Below are 22,442 nucleotides of genomic sequence, written 5' to 3' on the forward strand. Positions count from 1 at the left end.
CACCTAGAAAAAAAACAATTTCTCCTTTTCTATCTACTATACCTTCCAGACCAACCCCACTGAGTGTTGTTGTGAATGGATTTATAGTGACCAGCAAGGCTCTCGGGTATCTGGCTACAGAGACCTTATGTTGAATATCGTTATCAATAATTCCACACAGGCCCTGTACTGTTGCATTCTTTCTTCCACAGTTGTCGAATGTACTACTTACTTTTCACTGACATGCATGCAGTAGTGCATGCACTTTCAAAGATTGATGGATAGGTTTGTACCCAAAGAATTGTTTATGTTCAATTGTTTGTTTATGCTGTGCTTTTTTTTACAGGGTGTCTTCTGGTGACCAACATCGATGGACGAAGCGTCGGCTGCAATGGAGGAGTGCCGCTAATAGGAGGATTTTTTTTCTGCAGGCAACTTACTTACCACTTCCAACAGGACCACTACAACCACATAGATACAGTATCCCTTGCCTTTTTCTCTGACTGTGACTGCATTTCTTGGATCTCTCTCTGCTTCTAAATTGATCCCATAACACATCACTTAGTCCACTCCACTATCACATCTGCACCACACATAGTCATTTGTAAGTGCTCCTACGTAATTCGCAAGTCGCAGCACGCCCCAGGCCGCAGAGGACTGGGATGGCCCCAATGATGAAGCATGTCACCAAGGGGCAACCCTGGTGAGTGAGGGGACACCTAGAAAAAAACCAATTTCTCCTTTTCTATCTACTATACCTTCCAGACCAACCCCATTGAGTGTTGTTGTGAATGGATTTATAGTGACCAGCAAGGCTCTCGGGTATCTGGCTACAGAGACCTTATGTTGAATATCGTTATCAATAATTCCACACAGGCCCTGTACTGTCGCATTCTTTCTTCCACAGTTGTCGAATGTACTACTTACTTTTCACTGACATGCATGCAGTAGTGCATGCACTTTCAAAGATTGATGGATAGGTTTGTACCCAAAGAATTGTTTATGTTCAATTGTTTGTCTATGCTGTGCTTTTTTTTACAGGGTGTCTTCTGGTGACCAACATCGATGGACGAAGCGTCGGCTGCAATGGAGGAGTGCCGCTAATAGGAGGATTTTTTTCTGCAGGCAACTTACTTACCACTTCCAACAGGACCACTACAACCACATAGATACAGTATCCCTTGCCTTTTTCTCTGACTGTGACTGCATTTCTTGGATCTCTCTCTGCTTCTAAATTGATCCCATAACACATCACTTAGTCCACTCCACTATCACATCTGCACCACACATAGTCATTTGTAAGTGCTCCTACGTAATTCGCAAGTCGCAGCACACCCCAGGCCGTAGAGGACTGGGATGGCCCCAATGATGAAGCATGTCACCAAGGGGCAACCCTGGTGAGTGAGGGGACACCTAGAAAAAAACCAATTTCTCCTTTTCTATCTACTATACCTTCCAGACCAACCCCATTGAGTGTTGTTGTGAATGGATTTATAGTGACCAGCAAGGCTCTCGGGTATCTGGCTACAGAGACCTTATGTTGAATATCGTTATCAATAATTCCACACAGGCCCTGTACTGTCGCATTCTTTCTTCCACAGTTGTCGAATGTACTACTTACTTTTCACTGACATGCATGCAGTAGTGCATGCACTTTCAAAGATTGATGGATAGGTTTGTACCCAAAGATTTGTTTATGTTCACAATTGTTTGTCTATGCTGTGCTATTTTTTCTTGTCTCCCAAAACCTTTCCCAAAAACCCCCGTACCTATCCATTTTTCAAACCCTAACCCTCTTCCCCCGGGCTGTGTGGTTTTGATTGATGTGTGACTAAATCACAGCAATAAATCCACACACTTGCTGGGGAGGATAAGGTGATAGCAACAGGCTGGTGAAGGAATCCGAGGATATATTCTTACTCTGCTTGACAAAGAACCATTGCTAATGTGAAAGAACTTCAACCGAATTAGTAGTTATACTTTACCATTTGTTAGGCTACAATGTGGCACTGTTCTACTGTACTTCTGTCACCTGCTATATTCTCAGTTGTACCGTTGAATTGCTCAGGAGGACAAACCAGATTTAATTTTCTTTTTTTTCATAGGCATGCAACTGCCACTGTGTCACACCACTAGTACCACCGCTATGAGGAAATTTTATCCGACCAAGATTGCCAACCTTATTCGCTGTTTCCCGTGGAGCCAGCCCTGGGTCTAGCCCTACTTTCAAACACAAATTACAGGTAAGATAAGCGTTTGGTGGTTTGGGGGTATAATGGAGTATTAGTAGGAGAGACGAGAGACTGAAGGTAGTACTACTAAAGTCCTAGGACTCTTGGATTCACTTCACTTAGTCTGTGAGAGGCACTTAGTGTTGAAAACATTTGGGCATTTACACTTAAAGGAAGAAAATGGAACTAAACTTTCAGGAAAACAAAGTCACTGTTAAACCCCCACCCACCAGGCAAGCAGTAAGAAACGGGTATGCTCAGATAAAGTTTGAAAAAGTATATTTATATCCCTAACAAAATAATCTCCTGCAAGACCCTCCCTAACCCCAACGATTGTCCTTCAAAAGTCCCCAAAAACCCAACTCCCAATTCCCACCCCCCAAAAGTCTCTAAAAAAGGGGCAAGGGACACTATGGTTGGATGCTGTCAACTTTTTGGGCCAGGGCATCATGCTCCTGGCGGAGCAAGGCGTGCTCTATGCGGAGCCCCTCCAACTCCTTTGAAAAGTGGTGGAGCTCCTGCTGGAGGCGGGACACCATCAGGGTACTGCGGCGCAGGCGTGCCTTCAATGCCTTGTAGGTGCAACGGCTGTGAGAGGAGGAAGCTGTTGTCCTTGCTACTCGGCGGTGGCGTTTGGCTTTGGCAGCCCGGCTCAGTCTGGGTGGACCACTGTGCTGGGTGGCACTGGCAGCCCGTGGGGGAACGGAGGCCGATGCAGACGACGTAGTTGTTGTGGTCGACTCCACACTTTCTTCATCCTCCAGGGCCACCAGCCGCCGATATTCGGTCACAGTGGCATCGATCCTCCGTTGCCGGGCCGCTCTAGCCAGCTCCTTCCTCCTTGTTCGTTTGGAAGGAGAACCTATATGAAGAAAGAAAGACATAGTCTGTAACCAATGCTCTTTACGATTAACTCAATCATTCAGCAGAAATTTGTGTTGCACTACAACTAGCAACTTGCAAACGCATTACATAACTATTGAGGCCAGTATCTATCTAACCTCACACTTCTTCATCCTTGCTCTAACATTAGTGGGAGTTTAAGGAACAAATTCTACGAGCACTATGGACTTCCATTGGAGTCGACTATGAAAGTACACCAGTCTTATTCTTCTTCTTGTCTCTTGTTTAGGAAAATTGGTACGTTATCTTCTGCAAGCCGGCATAATGCCAGCGCAGTAAACTTGCACCCGAGAAAAAGAGACGCACGCCATGAGGAGTGACCTAGACTTGCGTTGCGTTACTGTACCCGTCCAGTACATGCAGGTGGTGAAGCTCTTACTTTTCTATTACGGGTGGCACTGAGAATACTCTGTTACAACTCAAGGGCTACTGCTTAATTAATTTAACTTTCACCCTACAGTGGAAATGAGTACTAGAAATGGAAAATTGAAGATAAATAATCTGATTATCTATCACTTCACATGGGATGTTTTTGCTTATATATGGGATGACTTTAGGTGCTTTGCTTTTTATTGAGTGACCAGTGATACATCCACACATGAATGACTGAGTACTACTAAACTTATTAAGAGAGGTAGGGAGTGGCCACCGTAATAACCGGATCTATGCAGTGCTTGCAATACAAACTACTGCTACTATTGATGGTAGTATTTGGATAAAATTAAAACTTCTTTTCCTTGCCTTTCCTACACTGGAACGGACGTGCGGGTGCAGTGTTACATGCTCTTCAAAGTTACACTTAGTTCATCCACTGACCGTCTACTCTCTCTAGATCATGGGTACTCACAAACTTTCTCTCAGGGGCTACATTTACAGTGTAGTTTGGGGCCGAGGGCCGCACTGGTGGGGGCGGAGTCAGAGGGGGCGGGGCTAAAGCAAAACGATAACTTGTGACTATGAGGTTGCACACAGGTCCCTGCAGCAGATGCCCTCATCCACTGAGCCACCAGACCCAGCATTTACATACATCTCTCTCCCTCGTGCTCTCCCTCCTGCCCTCCCTCTCCATCTCTCTCTCCCTCCTGCCCTCCCTCTCCCTCCCCCTCTGTCATCTCACTGTGTGTGTATCTATCTGTGTCAGCCTTCAGCCCGGGTTGAGACCGCTTCCTCAACGCGCACACACAGACAACAACACCAAAGTACTTAACAGGTCTTTAAAAGACCATTAACATATTATTGAGGCTTTGTTTGTTGTAGCGCCCCTGCTTCTCCACCCTGACAATCACTGCTTGCCCGGCCCCACAGAGCAGAGGCTTTGTTCTATTTCACCTCTTTGTGGCCTTGCATCTCCACTCTGCTCTGTGGGGGCCGGGGGAGCAGTGATTGTCAGAGTGGAGATGCAGGGGCGCTAACAGGTGAAATACAAAAAAGCCTCTGCTCTGTGGGGGCCGGGGGAGCAGTGATTGTCTGCAAGGTCTGCGCACCGCCAAGGAAGGCTTGCCGGGCCACCACCGGCCCGCGGGCCGTACTATGAGTACCCCTGCTCTAGATACACATATGCTATCTAAGAGTCAGATAGTAGCATGATCCAGGTATATGGACACATACAGTTTCTGTGTCACCCACCCAGGCTGTTGTCCTTCCACCCATCATTGCTTCATCATTCACCCAGCCATGCATCTCATATTCTTGCCTTCCCAGCTAGTCTTCAATCTCAATAAGTAAGGAATATATAAGAGCTTACCTCTGGCCGCCACCACCACCGTCTCAACTCTCACAGCCGCCGCCTCCTCCCCTGAAGAATCGCCCTCCGCCTCCGTGTCGAGCACCACCACCTCCACACTGGCCCCGCCACCAGATGTTCCACCTACAAAGTACATTTAAGAATGTTAGAATAAAGCACTCACTAGACTTTGGTCTAGGAATGAAGACATGTGAAAACAATGTAATTTGTGACTGCCTACGTTAAAGTTAAAAAAAATGTCCCTTTTTCCAGGGAAGGTTGTCTTGCTGCACTTTTTGGCACAACTGATGAAGGTTGTTTTTTTAACACGCACCATTTTTCTCCACACAGACAGAAGATGGACTTCTAACAACAAGATCAAGTTGAAACCAGGTGAGAGCTCGGCTCGACCACAAGAAATGTCTTCAATTAATCGTCAGCACTAACCACTTTTCCATTATCAGTTAAACGTTTAGTTTTATTATGACTTCATTTTAATAAATGTGTTTACTTTTAATAAAGCTTTTAAACTTAAATACAATCTGTGTTTTTTGGTCCAAACTAGAGTGACTGAGCGAAAGGTTTTGCAATTTTTGCAAGCATGAGTCCAGATAGAACACTTCAAAAGACATTATGGACAATCCCAGAGGACTGCACTAAGTTGATAGAGCTATTGCTGACAAGAATCATGGGAGTTTCGCCAACCGTGCAATCTTAGTTAGCTACACAGACAGACTAATAAGAATAATCTAGTAATACCACAGGGAGTCATAGTAGAGGCAGGATAAGAATTTAGATACAGTCTACAAGAAGATCAAAGACAATTTTGAAAAAAGTCAAATGAGGAACGCTAGGAAAAATAGGTACTAGTCTAAAATGAAAACTTACTGGGGCCAGCAGAGGAGCCCTCGCCTGCCCGATCCTGGCCCTGTTGAACAGCATCCGCCGCCTGCTGCTCCTGTGTCCTCCTCTCGCCCCTGGGGGGAGCTGACGTACAACATGAAAGAAAGAACAGAAAACATGGATGATTGTTGCTTGTCAATGTCAACCAAATCAAACATTTCAAAAGAACAATAACAAAATATTTCCGCGAAATTATATTGATTAGGGTTAGTTTTCATTTATTTGCGGACCTGTGACTTCGAAAGTCACGTAACTCACTAAATAAAGTACTGAAACGTTCACCTAGGACTGGCAGGCAGCAGTCCGCAGGCAAGACGCAAAGTGACAGACAAACTCCATTGTGATTTCAGTCAGATCAGTGACAACACTAACAGTTGCCTGCTACATTACCAGTCATTTAAATAGTCAAACTATCAATCCACCGCCACTATTTTTCTTATTGTCAGGGGTACAAAGGAAGGGGCAGATTTAAGCCCCTTGCGGCTCTTTTGCGCCGTTCTTGCGTGACTTTTGTGACGCAGCAGCTAAACAAAAAAGGGCGCCATGGTGCGGCGTATAATATTATAACAACGTGACGCGTTTGGGAGATGCATCCCGTTATAAAGCCCTGCGCCATCAGGGGGCGTTCCGGCGCAAGGGAGGGCATTCCTGCGCTGGAACACATCCTAAAAGTGGCTGAGGGAAATCTACAAAATTTCAATCAGTCACCTTTATGACAATGATGGGTCACACAAACCCTGCACCTGCTTGAAGCAGACGTACGGCTTGACCCAGCATTGGGGAGATACGGTACCCCAGAGCATTGCTGGAGCTGCGCCATCGTTGCGACGCAACTCCAGCAGTAAAGCTTCGGTGACGTTTTGGGCCCATGGTGCGCCGCATTGCAAATACGGCGCACCATGTTTGGTGGTGGTAGCGGGCCGCACAATTAATGGCGCATCCCTGCTACTTTGCATGGATGCGACGGTAATTGCAATTCTGCCCCTTAGGGGCATACTTACTTACGCGTTCTGGCGCAGCTCCAGAGATGCGCCAGATCAAATGCGTCACCCAAAACTACCCTTGCGACACGGCAGATGCGCCTCATTTACAATGTGGCGCGCCCTGGCGCAAGGGTAGGCACTTGCGTGACGCATCTCGTCACGTAAGAGCGGCGCATTGCTGGAGTCACGTCGCCAACGCAATGCAACTCCAGTAATGCTCAGGGCCACCCAATACTTAACATGCTGTGTCAGTCCTTTCGCCTGCTTCGAGCAGACATAAGGAATTGAATTGACGTAGCAGCGTCGCAGAAGTGCCTGCGTTAAATCTTGTAGATTTCACGCAGGCAATTTTGCAAGGCGCACAGCCGCCGGACCGCCCACCCTGCGTACTAGGAACGCACCCATTGTGGTGCAGGCCCATGGCTTTATAACGTGACGCATCTCCCTAGATGCGTCATGCTGTAAATGACTCGCAGGGATGCGGCACGTTTACGCCGCTGTTGCGTCACGCAAGGCAACGTAAACGTGGCGCAAGGGGCTTGTAAATGTAATCTGCCCCCTAGTGTCTAGCATTACGCAGTTCTGTAAAGTACACTCATACATAATAGTTACTCAGGCCAATGAGACCACGAAATAGAAAACAAATAAGCATAGTAGCAACGCCACTGAGAAGGAGAGCAGTGCACCTGAAATGCACAGAAGATTTTGAAATATAATTTAACTACAATGTAATCGTCATCAGCGGCATTATTGGCTTGCTCCATGTAAAAAACAAATATTTGCAATACAACAACACAGAGCAGGAGAAAACATCATAGTAGTGAGTGATTAAATGGCTACTACTACTCACCAAGCCCGGGGATCTCCAAGCCGAGCTGGTCCAGCAGGTCACGCTCGCGGTCCAGGAGGTCCGTCCAGCGATGGGTGACCTGGCTGTAGGTGCGCTGGACCCCGTAGAGGTGGGATATGGCCCAGCACCCCTTCTCCCACCGCTTCCGGCGCTCCCGCATGTTGTAGCCGCCGGCCGCGATCCTGCCGCCTCCCGCGATGGTCCTGGGCAGGCGGCGCTGGACGAAGTAGACCAGCGCGCCCACTTCCTCCGGGCTGAATATCTCCCGTCGCGTCCCCTGCTCCCCCCTCAATCTCCCGCATGCTGTCCTGGCACTGGGTCCAGCACTACTCCCCGCCGCCGCTGCGGCCCTCAAGTGCCTGGGCAGCTTCACGGCGCCTGGCTTGACCATGGTCTGGGCAGGTAAGGTAGGAAGAAGTAGAAAATTAAGAAAGAATAGGATAGGGAAGAAGAAAAGAAAAGAGTTTAAAAAAGTAGTTTAAAAGTAAAGAAAAATAGCAGAAAAGACAAAAATATACAGCTAGGAAAAGAGAGGGATAGATAAGAAGCAAAATCGTAAAAAAAAACTGAAAACAAGCAAAGGATGGCAAAGATACCAAGAGGATTAAACACCATGCCCAGATACAGGAAATGAATGAAAAACAAGATGGCCGGCGCCCGTTCACGAGCGCGAAAGTAAGTTCGCGCGAGATTTTCCTCGCGATCTCGTGCGAACCTCTAGATTTCCCGCGCCATCTCGTGCGAACCTCTACTCACAATGCGCTTACTGCGCGAGATTATACATAGCGGGCGGAAACGGAAATGCGTCACGCAAACAAAATGGCCGCGCCCGTACTCGACCTTGGGGTACATTCGCGTGTTGCGCTGCAAGCGGCTCGCGAATACTGCAAAAAAACTCGCGAAACAACAAGCCGCAAAAAAATGAAATGCTCATTCGCACGAATTGGCGGCTTCCGCGGTCGGTTTCGCACGACGCCGCGCCCCGCGAATAGCGCGAAAAAACCGAAAAACGATTTTAGCAAAAGCAAAAGCAATGAGCAGGTGCAAAAGGTCAACCTCATGATTTGTAACAATTCTCTGTAGTGCTTCCTGAGGGGGCCCTCCAGAATTCGGTTGCCTGCTTGCAACTATTGTGTGACCCTGCTCTGACCTTAACTGTATGCCACAAAGGTCCTGATTTACAGCTAAAGGAGCAGACAAGCAGGTGCCAGGCTGGAACTTGAAATTCTTTCAGTGACACATTAATTAGCCCCTACTTCATTATTGTCAGTTGGGGCAGGGCAGGTGTTGTTAATAAACTAACCCCAAATTAATTCATGTCAGTTCAAGCAGGGCAGGTGGGCTTGCTTTTCCCCCCCATCTTCTACAGTGATGATGAACCAGAGGGTGGCATTGATGTAACAGAGGGTGGCATGGGTCAAAGAGAGGGTGCCAGTGGTGAAACAGAGGGTGCTGGGAGGCTGTGATGATGAACCAGACGTAGAAACAACATAGTCGCGACCGTTGCGAGCCGACAAGTAAGTTCGCAATTGCGAACTAGTACCAAATCCTCGCGAACTGGCAGAAACACTTGCGAACACAAAAAAAAAAAGATCCGCAAATTCGCGAGAATTCGCGGATTTTGCGAATTCGCAAATCCGCAAAATTCGCGAACGCGAGATTCGCAAAATTTGCCCATGCTTAGCCAGTGCCATCGGTGACACATGTGATGTTCGTGTGTTGCCATGCTGTGCATTGTGATGTGAGTGGCGACTGTGATGTGTGCCTGTATGAGGCATTGCGCCACCATGGCCTTACTGTTCTGCCCATGCATGCAGTTCTCAGTCCTTGACAGATTTTATGTGTCCACATGGTCTCTCTGCTCTGTGATGGTGTGGGGAGTCCATATTGTGCCGAACTGCAGTGTCCATTTGATGAGTGTCACACCATGTCTGTGTACTTTGCATGCATCCATGATGTTTGAGGCCCACTCATCCGACGATAATGTGTAGCCTGATTGCCACATGGTGTTTGCTATGGCCTAGTTGGCATTGTGGCATGTGTAGTCAATACAGGTGTGTGTGGTCCCCTCTGATTCCCTGTAGGGGTGTAAGTGGTGATGTGTGTTGTGGCTACATCATGTCCATGGGGATGGTCAATGTGGGCTGGGGGAAGACCATCCATGGGCAGGGTGTGGTGCTGTGTAGCATCGACATGCCTCACTCCAGGAAGTTTGTCTGCATGACAGGCACTGTTGTGGCCTATATCGTGTGAAGATGCACAGTGTTTGCAGGGTGTGTTGGTTCTCGTGTAGCTGTAGGCCTCTACTGTGCAGAATTGATCTGCTATGGTGTGTACAGATGATGACACTTACACAAACCTGTTTGTCTCACTAATGCAGATTCGCAAGACAACACAGCGGTACATGATCCTGAGGCAAGCGTTGGCGAGACCAGCACGACAGCGGCAGCGGAGGCAAGTGAGACTGAGCCAAGTGACACTGAGAACACCAGCGCTCCTGAGGGTGACAGGAGTATGCATGAGGAATCTGTAGCTGAGACACAAAGTACCACTTCATCTGATGCCGGCGGGGATGCATCCCTGTTTGCAGGCACAGGGGATGTGGAGTGTGCCACGGCATCTGACACCCAGCGGCCAGTACCCAGCCTCCCATCCACTTCCTCTGGTGCTGCCCGTATCCGTGTTACTAAGAGGGGACGTGTGACATTCACACATGGCACCGCTGCCCCTGCACCTGTCCCCCCTGATGCCCTCAGTGCAGAGTGCGTAGAGCAAATTTGCCTGGGCCAGTCCGCTCAATGCCTTCAGTGCCCACGATAACAAATTAGGCCAGGTTCTAGCTTTCATGGAGGGCATACACGCTGACGTGGGTGGGCTACACCACACAGTCCAGTCATTGTCAGCCACAGTCACAACAGGCCTCCAACAGGCACATGGTCCCATTGCAGCTCAGGTGCCAGTGACGTACACACATTCAGGGGACACATCAGATGACATTGTCCACTTGGGACCTATGTCTACTAAACGGTACAACACTAGGAGCACAGGTCAGACACAAAGCAAACAATCCCGCCCACAGTCTCCATCCCGAAGAAGAGCAGGGCCCCCCCAATATGCACGGACAAGGTGAAGTCACAGAAAAGTAAGGCACAAGATCATTGTCCAAAACATCAGGCTCACATGCTGCAGAGGGATCACCAGATTATGACTCAGCGATGACCACAGAGGATGTGTGGCATGTCATGGCTACACCTGGGGAGAGCACAGGGACACAACCACCCAACACATCGACACCAGTCAGGTGGAGGAGGGACCTGTTGGGACCAGCCCAATCATTGGGGCAGAGGAGAGCCCTGTTGTGACCAGCCCAATGGTTAAGGCAGGGAAGCTCAGTGTTGTGACCAGCCCTGGCAAGGAGGGACAGGAGGGCACTGTGGAAACCACCCCTGGGGGTAGTGGTAAGGTGGTAACTGTGAGGGGTACACCTTCTGGAGAGGGTAGGGTGGTCCGGAGCCGTAGCCAGCCAAAGCGTGATGCAGGATCAAGCACATCAACTGAGGGAGTGCCAGTGTCTGCCCCGGATGTGGGACAGTTGGTGTGTGTGCCTATTCTGCCATCTCCACTTCCCATCAAGCCCAAGACAGGCAAGCCATTTCATGTACCAAAAAAGTAGAAGGGCACCCCTCCAACCTCTCCCAACCACACTGTGTCAAGGGTGTGCATGACTCCACCTGCATGTGCCACAGTGGCACCTGGTCCACACAGCCCTCCACCTTGCAGGCCCTCTGTTATTGCCACATCACATGGCCCTCTGTCACACCAGTCAAGTAGTCCTGCTGTCCATGACACGCAGCCAGGTCACAGTCCGCATGACAGCCTGGAGTGAGTTGACAACACCCTCATACGCTTGTGCCACACACAGGTGTGCTAGTCAGGACCATTGTTTGCAACCTGGCTGTGTTGCTAACCCTGTTGCTCTGATGTGCTGTGCTCTCTCCTGCCAAGGACTCTGGGCCTGTTGCTCTGATGTGCTGTACTCTCCCCTGCCAAGGACTCTGGGCCTCTTGCTCTGATGTGCTGTACTCTCCCCTGCCAAGGACTCAGGGCCTGTTGCTCTGATGTGCTGTACTCTCCCCTGCCAAGGACTCAGGGCCTGTTGCTCTGATGTGCTGTGCTCTCCCCTGCCAAGGACTCTGGGCCTGTTGCTCTGATGTGCTGTGCTCTCCCCTGCCCAGGACTCTGGGCCTGTTGCTCTGATGTGCTGTGCTCTCCCCTGCCAAGGACTCTGGGCCTGTTGCTCTGATGTGCTGTGCTCTCCCCTGCCAAGGACTCTGGGCCTGTTGCTCTGATGTGCTGTGCTCTCCCCTGCCAAGGACTCAGGGCCTGTTGCTCTGATGTGCTGTGCTCTCCCCTGCCACCTGCCAAGGACTCTGGGCCTGTTGCTCTGATGTGCTGTACTCTCCCCTGTCCAGCCTCTCATGTACTTGCTGTCACCCCTGCCAAGAACTCTGGGCCTGTTGCACTGATGTGCTGTGCTCTCCCCTGCCAAGGACTCTGGGCCTGTTGCTCTGATGTGCTGTACTCTCCCCTGTGCAGCCTCTCATGTACTTGCTGTCTCCCCTGCCAAGGACTCTGGGCCTGTTGCTCTGATGTGCTGTATTCTCCCTTGCCAAGGACTTTGGGCCTGTTGCTCTGATGTGCTGTGCTCTCCCCTGCCAAGGACTCTGGGCCTGTTGCTCTGATGTGCTGTGCTCTCCCCTGCCAAGGACTCTGGGCCTGTTGCTCTGATGTGCTGTACTCTCCCCTTTGCAGCCTCTTATGTACTTGCTGTCTCCCCTGCCATGGACTCTGCCGTTCCTGTTAATGTATGACCTCTGCATAGTCTCTGCCGGACGTCATCGGGCACGCCGGAGGCTTTCGATTGGCTCCCGCCGCCCCGCTGGCAGGCGCTGTTTGATGGCGGTGCACGGCGCGCCGCGGCGGACAGGAAATGACCTGTGTTTACCTATCCTAATGTTGCGGACGTGAATTCCGCAGCTCGCGGGTGGAAAAAGCTGTTTTTCCGCCCCACCACCACCGCGGTGGTGCCACCGCCCGCCATCCTAATGAAGCCCCTAGTTTGGGGAAGAATAATCCGATCCCAGCTTTAGAATTTGGGAGCAATAGAAGATTAGGGTAATGGCATGGTAACCGGCAGCTGCATGTATGAACACTCCTCATTTTACTAGGAATCCAAGCCAGGATCTGATCCTACTTCCCCTCCATGTGACTTGAACATCCGGATTACACTGATATGCATTATTGGTTCCCATAGTGAATACTCTACATTGCATTGTAAGCCCTGATGAAGTTCCTTCTGCACAAAGGAATGAATCACGTTGGCTGTGTGCCAGTTCTAAAATATGTTTTGAAAAAAGAAGACTGATGGGCTCAGTTTGTTCTCTTGAATGATTTCTTGGTGTACCTTCCATTCCACAGAATCTGACAGTGGCACTCAACGATGGTGAGTGCTGGAAATTGATGCACTGAAAACTCACTTTATAAAGCAACAGGGATTGAAGAGCTTAATCTTGTTCAGCGGCTGTGTACTGCTTTTTTGTAACCTGCATATTACTTCTGCTTTATTTTATTATTTAATTTTTATTATTTAATCTTGTATATAAAAAAATCGATATTTTGTGCAACTATGGGTGTGATTACAATGGCGGACAGACTTAAGTCTGTCCGCCATCATCCCGAGGTATGGGACTGCCCGCCTATATGGCAGCGGTCCCACACAACATATAACATTGTAACGGGTGCTGCTGGCTGCTGGCTGCAGCATCCGCTGCAATGTTAATAATGCAAGTAGTGCATTTCCCTGCACTACATGACAGGCACCACAAGGTGCCTGTCACCTGGAGCAGAGAACTTGTGCCCCCCCAAGTGCAAAATGCACATGCCCCTGCACAATGGGGACCCGCAACAGGCCCCCAAAGTACATCCTGCCAGTTTTTCTATGGCGGTTGAACCAGGAAATGAAAAAGACAAATAATCCTATCAAAGTCAAGTATGAATATTCTGATTAGAAAAGGTACAAATTGGCTAATTGGTTAGAACTAAAGATACTATGTTGTTACTTTTAATTGATTAATGTATAATTATTGATTTCTCTTTATATGTATTTTTTAGAGTTTATATTTTTTAGAGTTTATGTGGCTACTCCAGAAGAAGGCGCTGGTTCGCCGAAATGCACGTAGAGACCCATTCTGCCACTTAGAATTTTAATCTTTTTAACCTTTGTTCATATAAAATGTTTTGAATGTATGATTTCTATTGATATTGTATGATATATGATTCTAATGTTGTTCATTTGTCATTTTTAATTGCATTTATGTTATTGATTTTTCTAAATGTCTAAAACTAATAATAAAATAAGTATTTTTGTAATAAGCTGTAGCCAATTGTCCTTATATATTATATTGTTGTATGTCTTAAAACATTAGTTGCCTAGGTTGTTTTTTGTCGAAAGCTTTGTTTTCCCTGACCTAGGAACCATCGTATCCACACTTTCAGGGGGTCCTTGTTAAATACACGTCATTTTTCCCACAGCTTGTCTGTGCAGGGCTGTTCGTATTTTTAGAAATTCTGTTCATTAAGACCTTGCTATATTTCATTTCCTTGCCTTATTTAATTATCATTTGGTCTATTTCACTCACTTCCACCTTGCCTATTAATCACCATCATGGCCCTTCAAAAAACGTTTGGATTTACTGATGAGGAATTTGAATTACTCGTAGGAACATCAACTTCCTTTGGTGCCGCCACTGCGGACTCCAATCGACATAATGACGACACAAAAAAATTAATAGAACTGAAAAAGAAATTAAAAAGAATTGAAGCCCATGGGGAATTCATGCTGGCTTACTTAAGATTGGGCATCATCCCAATGGGCCTCAGAGTAAGAAATATCCCAGGCCTTTTTATCCACTCCAAAGCCTTTTTAGACAAATGGAGAAGAATTGCCAGCAGATGTTCAAGAGACTTAATGATGCTAATCGTTGAAACAGCCAAAGAATTAGCTGCAGAAGTAAGATCTGAAGATGAAGACCTAGAGAATAAAATTTAAAAAATGGGCAATGTAGAAGAAGCTATAAAAAAGATTGAAGAATGTAACAAGGAACTAGAATCATTTACAAATTACTTAGAAAAAAGAAAGAATGATAAGTTACTAAAAGATAAACGGTTTGCTACGATCGAAAATACTTATCCTTACCTTAAACCGGATTTCTATCAACAAAACCATTATACCACAGAGACAAGAGATCAGCAACCACAACAACAACGTGTGAATACATTCTCAGAAACATCTGACTCTGAGAATGAAAATATTGATGGTTACTATGAACCAGACCCCAACTATAATCAAGCACAGAATAGAGGGAATCGAAGACAGCATTTTTTAGGGAACCGAGGGGGGAGTCGGGGACGCCCCCGGGTCCACTTTCAGGGTCAACCGAGAGGGAACTATCAACCCCAGCACCATCAACACCAGGAAGAACCACAATTCATTCGCGAAACGCGAAGCAGGCAGTATTGAAACCATGAATGTGATTCCAATTTTTAACCTCACAAAAAATAATTTAGATGAACATAGTATTAAACTGCTTTCCAAAGGTCTATCATATGTCCCACACTCTACATCCAATCTATTTGAACTCTATTGTGATATAATTTCCTCTTTCCGCAAAATTCGGTTAAAAAAGTTTTTTGCATTAAATACCATACCAGATGAAGAACATACCTCGATAAAACCCCTGTGCCTACCTTCTACCTTCAGCCCATCTCTCGAACAATTAGGGCCTGAACTAGCCACCTTTGAGCTAGTAGTTCTAAAGAAATTAGACCAAGCCTTAAAATTCATCCCTAAACCTATATATAATCTAGAAAGAGAAGAACATCAAGCGCTAATGTCTCTTCCCTCTAATAAAGATCTAACAATCAAAGGATGTGACAAAGGTGGTGGCATAGTAATTATCGACACATCACAATATGAAAATAACATGCTCAGCATGTTAGATGACCAGATGTTCTACAGTCCCATCAAGTCCTACTCTACATTAAATCTATCTAAAGAATTACATCTCTTACTAAAACTGCTTTAGAAAACGGTTTTATCAGCATCAAAGAACATGACTTTTTGAACCATAACCAAGGGAAAACTGCCTGCATATACGGTCTTCCTAAGATACATAAAAACCCTAACAACCCTCCATACCGTCCCATAGTTTCCACCATAGGCACAGCTACGGAACCATTATCCAAGTTTGTTGACAATTACCTGCGTCCGTATGTACCAAAAATTGTTTCATATATACGTGACACAGGTGATATGATACAGAAAACAGAAGGACTAGCCTTTAACTCCAATACAGATCTACTAGTCACAATGGACGTAGAGTCCTTATATAGTAATATCCCCCTAATCGATGCCATGAGAACCACTGAGTGGTTCATTGACTTACATGATATCCCCTGCCCAAAAACATTCCTACTCAAATGTTTAGAAATTGTTTTAACCGAAAATATTTTTGAATTTGGTAACAACTTGTATCGCCAAATCAAGGGCGTAAGCATGGGCGCGTCAGTAGCTCCATCAATAGCCAATATTTTCATGGCAGCCTTTGAAAACGAATTCATCCACAATGAGATCGCTCCATTTTTTGAGTCCGTCTCCCATTGGTCCAGATATATTGATGACATCTTTTTTATCTGGACCGATGGGAGACAAACTCTAGACGAATTTATCCTATGGATAATTGCAGCTAACCCCAATCTACATTTCACCTCCAAAATTAGTAATGATAGAGTAGAATTTCTTGATATTGAGATAATAAATAATTCTGGAATCTTGATAGTTGATCTCCATATAAAACCGACGGCAAGAAACACTTTATTACATTACCGCAGTTTCCATCCAACAACACAAAAAGGCAGTATTCCTTTCTCTCAGTTCTTACGTGTAAGACGAAACTGTACTGATTTAGCGGATTTCGACAAACAAGCCCTAATAATGAGATCGAAATTTATTGAAAGGGGCTACCCCCATAGACTAGTTTGGAACTCCTACAAACGAGCGCGTTACTATGACCGAGATTGTCTATTAAAAACAAAATCTCCTAAAACAAATGACCAATTAGTGTGCATAACGAAACATTCAACGATGAATGCAAAAGTTAAACAAGTTATAAACTCGAATTGGCACATTTTAAACAGTAACTGCTCTACCGAACAGAAACTAATTAAGCCTCTCTTTGCACACAAAAGAAATAAAAACATCAAAGAATACATTGTTCACTCTAGATTCAAAAGTAGTGCAAATGAAGATAACCTGATTCAGAGATCTATCCTAACTAATAACCCAGTCAAAGGGACATTTCCCTGCTCTTCATGTATCTCATGCAATAACATTATAAGAGGTGAAGAATTTGTTCACAATGACCACAAAACAACGGCAAAAGAAATGTGGAACTGCAGATCAACCAATGTGATCTACTTTATACAATGCCCATGTCTGTTAGGATATGTGGGAGAAACCTCACGCATGATCCAGACACGTCTAAGCGAACATCGCTCAGCTATAAGGACCAAGAAGATAGCTTCCCCCATGGTGAAGCACTTCCTAGAGAAGGGACATAATGCTGAAGAATTCAAATGGAGAATTCTGGAAAGAATTCATACCCCTGAATCAAAAGGAGGAACAGCCATACGAAAGAAAAGGGAGGTATTCTGGATTTTCGTTTTCAACACCTTTCGCCAAGGCATGAATAGCGAAATTCCTTGGGAACATGCTATTGGTTGATAATCTTGACAGTCAGAAAAATATAAATATATATATATTCAACATTAAGAAAGATATATATGTTCAATATGTCCTCCGAAGTTAAAAAATATACACAGATATATGTATGTGCATCTCCATCCTTCCTCCTTTTCAAATAATAACAAATAGATAGACATTTAGATGTACATAAATTATGACTATAAACTAGATACCATAGTCTAAAAGGAACCTAATAAATACAACACTAGCCCTCTCTCTGTATTCCAATAAAACCTTATGCTATGACCATTGGTCATAGCAAAAGCCTGAAATACAACAATAGATAATATGCAGAATATCCCCTGTTTAGAAGATAATAACACCCCGGTAAATATATGTCTATAGACATATATTATTCATCTCTTCTGTCACATATATGGCCAACATATCAACTGTCTGACTGTCAGAACGCGCAACAAACCACCCGAGCTGGACACAAACGCTGCCGTGAGGGAAACGGCTTTTGCTTTGCCTGTGGGAGTGCCGCAGCAGGGGTAACGACGCCGCCGTGAGGGGAACGGCCACCGAAGTCGCAGCCAGCCACTACCGCCGCAGGGACTACAATCCCCAGCTGCCCCGGCGGTTGTGGCGCGACCAACGGGACATCACCGGAGCGACCCTTAAGAGGGAGGAGCGCCGAGCGAGCGCTGAGAACGCGCAACAAACCACCCGAGCTGGACACAAACGCTGCCGTGAGGGAAACGGCTTTTGCTTTGCCTGTGGGAGTGCCGCAGCAGGGGTAACGACGCCGCCGTGAGGGGAACGGCCACCGAAGTCGCAGCCAGCCACTACCGCCGCAGGGACTACAATCCCCAGCTGCCCCGGCGGTTGTGGCGCGACCAACGGGACATCACCGGAGCGACCCTTAAGAGGGAGGAGTGCCTCTCGCCCCGCGAGTCGCGCGCGGGAGCGCCCAGGCGAAGCCCGGGCAAAGGGCGGGCCCTCATCGGCCAGAAGAGGCTGGGCTGGGCCAGAGATCTTGGTATATGTAAGTACCTGCTTTGCTGAGTGCCCAGCTTGTGATTATTTCCAATTATTGCATGGCCGCGGCGGCAATAAGCCCCGCACTAGTGGGGCCGGACAAAAATAACATCAGTCGGACATTAGATGACTATTTCCTCAAGCCATCAACCGACGGTAATAAGGAGCTTTCGTTAGCCGAGAGGAGGGCAGACCGCCGACGCTCCATTGAGCGTATAAAAAATAGAACATTCTCTGAACCAATAATGTCTGTTTCCCTACTTGATGATTTAAGCAGCGCCCCAGCGGATAACACCCTATTGACTTGTAGCATTCCTTTGCTCCTTCAAGAATGCCTAGCCCCGGCTCTGTCACCTACTCACTCGCAAGAAATTGCCCCTATAGTGGTCACTGATCAGAATAATACTTCCAAGATTCTAATATCCCCCACAATAAGGCCTGGTAAAGTCGTACGAGGTAAAAGTTCAAGGCCAGTGCCTGTTAAAATGCATGGCCCACCTCCTCCCAAAAGAAGAAGGAAAACTATAACAGCTAACAAGCCCAAAACAAGTCATACTGACTTCGGCAAAAAGAAGAACATTGCTACCTTATCTTCTATGGGATCATCTGATACAAGTCAAACCACACCAGTCAGCCTTAACCTACCGCCATCTCTACCCCAAGTAATTACAGACTCTGACTCCACTATTGTCCAGATGGAGGAGGATTTGCAATCCGCCACCCCTAAATCGCTTCTGGACAATATTGAACTGATTATACGTAGTTACATGCTTGCTTTGTCAGACAGATTTAAAGGGATGGAGGCTCGTCTAGGAAAAATTGAGGGGGACTTGTCTGAGTTAGGGAACCTTGTACGCCTGCAAGGCAAATCTAAAGCACAGCACCAACAAGGTATTAAAACAACCCAACCCCCCATAAAAAATACTGCGTGTCCTACTCTGCCTAAACCTAGCACAAGTAACAGCCAGGCTGTTGCTGTAACTCCTGCCACTCCCAACTCCTTAAACACGGTATCAAAAGCAATTGTTGGTAATATCAGTAAAAACCCTTCAACAACAACTCCCTCTGATGCACAGGGTAAACCAACCATCATATTACCAACTATTCCTGCTAATATTCCACCTAAAGAACCCAGACCCGAAGGAAAGGAGAATAATCGGGGAAGAGGGGGCCCGTTTAGAATTCCACCAACAGAACTCCCCCCAGAAGCATTACCATATGTGGTTATACTTACTGGGGTACCTGAACTGCCCAATGGTAAAAGAGAGGGGTATTCCCAGTTAAAAAATAAAATAACGCATTGGCTCTCTCTATACAGACCCAAACCCATTGCGATGAATGGTGAGATAGTCCACGTTCGGCGTTTGTCCTGGCTGGGGGGCAGAGCAAAGGACATTGGTGGTGATGTTGTGGTAATAAATTTCAGAGATAGGAGAGCCGTACAACACATTTTAAATTGGCCCTACGGAAATGAAAAGAATTGTATAGTACCACGCCCCCTAACATATTTTTATCCCAGAACCACTGTCTTTCCCCCACAATACTACAATGGTAATGTCCTCTCTTTTTCTCAGCTTCCCAATAACGAGTCGGCTTTGAATCCTGCATATATGCACCCCTTGGCACCACCATCAGCCATACCTGGGTGGAATTCTATACCTTTTAACCACACAACTGGCTCTAATGGGAACATGTTAAGCCTGTTACCCTTCACGCCGTTAGAGATTACCAACAGGTTCTCGGTCTTTAATAGCCTAGAGGACTGTGATTGATGGTTAAGGAATGCAGAAGCCATGGGGGGCGGGGTAAGTGCCTCACGTAACTCAAGGTCATCTGAGAAATCAGGGGATTGGTGTCATGTTACAAATACAAACACATATACCACCCAAATCATCGCTGATAAAAACAGTAGTCCCCCTATAACACCACCCACAGAGCTAGTAGGGGAAAATGTGGTGCACTCTGCTCCACCCTCAGATACAGAGGTAGCCACTAGTGTTGTATCTGGACACGGGGAGCCGGTTGCAGTGTGTAATGTGGGACCGATGGTGGCAACTGTATCGTCGCCTTCTCTAATAACATCAAAACTAACTACAGAGCTTGTTGTTTGTCCTGCACTGGATGACAGTGTAAAATTAATTTCCTGGAATATTGCCGGTTTGGCAAATAAATTGCGAGATGTAGCGTGGCTATCGTTTATTAAGAAATTCAGCATTGTGTGCCTCCAAGAGACCTGGTTAGAAGAAAATAATGTCTATATAGAGGGTTTCTTAAGTTTTATCACCCCAGCAGCTGCCTCGATCAGGGGTAGAGCCAAGGGTGGTCTGGCAATCTTTATCAGCCAAGAATTGCAATGCAATGTAAGAAATTTCCACAGTGTAAATTTGAACCTGCAGAAGATTGATTTAAAAAACGGGAAGTCTGTGATGACACTGATTAATTTCTATAATGCCAATAGTAATAATGAACTGTGCCATATTGCCTCTCTGAATGACATCTTGAGCAATACTGTGTATAATGTATCACGGCATCTGTTGATAGCAGGTGACTTTAATGTGCAACCATGTGGTAACCCAGCTAGTACGCCAATGGGGTCTTTAGGGTGTCACATCGAGGAAGGATTCCATTTTTCTCATAGTAGGGGTGGCAAGCACTTAAATGATTTAACGAACGAGCACAATTTGATTGTAGCTATGTCGCTTGTCCCCGATACAAAAATTTTTGACACCCCAACCTTCAAAGGGCATGGGCAGGGCTCTTATATTGACCACATACTATTATCCCCAGATGCTGCTCAATGGGTTTTGTACTTCTCTATTCTCACAAGTACGTACAGTGATCATAACCCTCTCGTCGTAAACCTGAGTGGCCCACTTTTTGCCAAACGCCAGTCATGCCCCGATTATGGTAGGTTAAAGTGTGTAAATGGCAGGCGTCGCATCAAATGGACAATGGTAAACCAAGACACCTTGTATTCTAACATAACCAGCGCATGTGAGGAGGAGCTGTCTGTGTGTACATCATCTGAGTCAATCCCTGCGACCATTTTGTTCAGGTTCGAGGGGTTGGTGTCCAAAATTGGTTCCATGCTCACAGCGCCAATAAAAGGTCATAGGGAGAATAACTCAAAATGGTTTAACCATAATTGCTCAAAGGCAAGTAGGGACTTGAAATCGGCACTAAAAACTAAACCAAGAGATCACGAACTGATAAAAAATCTTCGTATGGTATACAGGAAAACAATAGCCAATAGAAAGAAGGAAATTAAAGCAAATGTTATCGAATCCCTCCTGGATCCATCTGTGGTGGGGAATAGCAGCAAGTTTTGGCAATTAATTAATAAACCCTTGTTTGAAAATCCAAATGACACAGCCACTGGCACAAACATTCCCGAGGGGGAGTGGGTGTCCCATTTTAGTGCAATTTTTAGGAGCAATGAGCAATGGGAAGCTATTGACTTTTTAACTCCAACTGCGTCCCCTTTATGCTTCTCAGTAGAAGAGATTGTTAGGGGTATACAGGGCCTCACCACCAACAAGGCCCCGGGACCGGATGGTTTACCACCGGATCTGTTCAAGTCCAGTATCCCGTTTTGGGCACCAGTTCTTACGGCTGTAATAAATGCAGCGGTGACAACTGGTTGCCCAAGAACTTGGGGTCTCTCGACCATAGTACCCATTTTCAAGAAGGGTGATCGCAGCAGTCCGTTGTGTTACAGGCCAATTTCTTTATTGAACTCAGTAGTCAAAGTGGTGGGGGGAGTAATCCTCAATAGGTTATCTTTTTGGGCCAAGGAAAATAAAATCCTTTCTCCCATTCAATATGGGTTTAGACCGGATCACTCAACCATCACGCAGTGTCTGAACCTTTACCTTATTCTGAGCAAGTACACACTGGCAAGACAAGGCACTGTCTACATGGCCTTCATGGACTTGTCGTCCGCGTTTGACTGTGTAGACAGAAGCCTACTATGGGCCACCTTGCTGAGAATGGGTGTAGAGAGGGATCTTGTTAACTTCCTTGCTGA

The sequence above is a fragment of the Lissotriton vulgaris genome, chromosome 12, assembly GCF_964263255.1.
Source record: "Lissotriton vulgaris chromosome 12, aLisVul1.2, whole genome shotgun sequence".
In the NCBI taxonomy this organism is placed as follows: Eukaryota; Metazoa; Chordata; class Amphibia; order Caudata; family Salamandridae; genus Lissotriton; species Lissotriton vulgaris.